We start from the raw sequence: 2,250 nt of genomic DNA on the forward strand, positions 1-2,250 counted from the left end.
CGCCGTTCTAAGTAAACAAGATGCATAAAACATAATAAACATCACATGCAATTATATAGTAGTGACATGATATGGCCAATATCATATAGCTCCTTTGATCTCCATCTTCGGGGCTCCATGATCATCTTCGTCACCGGCATGAAACCATGATCTCCATCATCATGATCTCCATCATTGTGTCTTCATGAATTTGTCACGCCAACGACTACTTCTACTTCTATGGCTAACACGTTTAGCAATAAAGTAAAGTAATTTACATGGCGTTCTTCAATGACACGCAGGTCATACAAAAAATAGAGACAACTCCTATGGCTCCTGCCGGTTGTCATACTCATCGACATGCAAGTCGTGATTCCTATTACAAGAACATGATCTCATACATCACAATATATCATTCATCATTCATCACAACTTCTGGCCATATCACATGACATGACAATTGCTGCAAAAACAAGTTAGACGTCCTCTAATTGTTGTTGCATCTTTTACGTGGCTGCAATTGGGTTCTAGCAAGAACGTTTTCTTACCTACGAATAACCACAACGTGATTTTGTCAACTTCTATTTACCCTTCATAAGGACCCTTTTCATCTAATCCGCTCCAACTAAAGTAGGAGAGACAGACACCCGCTAGCCACCTTATGAAACTAGTGCATGTCAGTCGGTGGAACCTGTCTCACGTAAGCGTACGTGTAAGGTCGGTCCAGGCCGCTTCATCCCACAATACCGCTGAAGCAAGAAAAGACTAGTAGCGGCAAGCAAGTTGACAAGATCTACGCCCACAACAAAATTGTGTTCTACTCGTGCAATAGAGAACTACGCATAGACCTAGCTCTGATACCACCGATGGGGAATGTTGCAGAAAATAAAATTTTTCCTACGGTTTCACCAAGATCCATCTATGAGTTCATCTAAGCAACGAGTCATGGGAGAGAGATTGCATCTACATACCACTTGTAGATCGCATGCGGAAGCGTTCGAGGGAACGGTGATGATGGAGTCGTACTCGCCGTGATTCAGATCACCGATGACCAAGTGCTGAACGGACAACACCTCCGCGTTCAACACACGTATGGTACGGACGACGTCTCCTCCTTCTTGATCCAGCAAGGGGGAAGGAGAGGTTGAGGAAGAAGACTCCAGCAGCAGCACGACGGCGTGATGATGGTGGAGAGGCAGTACTCCGACAGGGCTTCGCCAAGCGCTCAACGGAGGAGGAGAGGTGTTGGGGAGGGGAGGGGCTGCGCCTTGGATCAGGTGTTCAGCCCTCCCCTCGCCCCTCTATTTGTAGGGGAAGGGGAAAGGGGGCCGGCCCCCTGTAGATGAGATCTAGGGGGGGGGGGCCAGGGAGGGGGGCTTGCCCCCCAAGCAAGGGGGGTGCGCCCCCACTAGGGTCCCCCCCAACCTGTCACGACCGGTTTTTCAATAAAAATATTTATTGAGAAACCAATCTTTTGAGTCCAGTACGAGAGAAATCCTCCTCACTGGTAGACAAATTCTTGATACAATAAGCTAGTAGCATAGGATATATTACATGGTTGAGCTAGGGCTGCTCAACAAATTATTACAAGCGCACCAATAATTATACATAATGGAGGATATAACACAATGGTGTGGTGGCATACTACTGACTCGAGGATAAAGTGATGGTGGAATAACACAGTGGGGAGTGTGATAACACGACTCTCAAACTGGCATCTCATCGAGCGTCGAGGTGAGGCTCGATAAATTTATTCGGGTTGCGGAAGCGGATATAATACAGTGACCAAAACCAGGGTCGCACGAGACTGACTGGGATTCCCCTAGGCGTCGGACTCGCTATTGAACTCTTCATCCATGAGATCGCCTTCGTCAGCATCTGGCCAAATCAACAAGCCAGTGAGTACTTTGAAAGTACTCGCAAGACAGTTCGGATGTAAGATATAACAAATGCATGCATGAATGCGTCATGATTAATTCACCAATGTACACTTAAAGTATTAGCAGGCAAGGTAAGAAAAGAGGGAATCGGCGGTACTCCACCTGAAATCCCGACAGAAATATAAATGGAAACCGATCGGGTGTCTGAAGCGACGCCTCGAAAGGTGAACAAATAAATAAAGGAGAAAAACATGCCACAGTCGGGCGTCTTAGCGACACCACATAAAGGGCTTTAAAAGAAATGCCACAGTCGGACGTCGGGGCGACATCACAGAAAGGGCTTTAAAAGAAATGCCACAGTCGGACGTCGGGGCGACATCACAGAGAGGGC

The sequence above is a fragment of the Triticum dicoccoides genome, chromosome 6B (assembly GCF_002162155.2).
Source record: "Triticum dicoccoides isolate Atlit2015 ecotype Zavitan chromosome 6B, WEW_v2.0, whole genome shotgun sequence".
NCBI lineage: Eukaryota > Viridiplantae > Streptophyta > Magnoliopsida > Poales > Poaceae > Triticum > Triticum dicoccoides.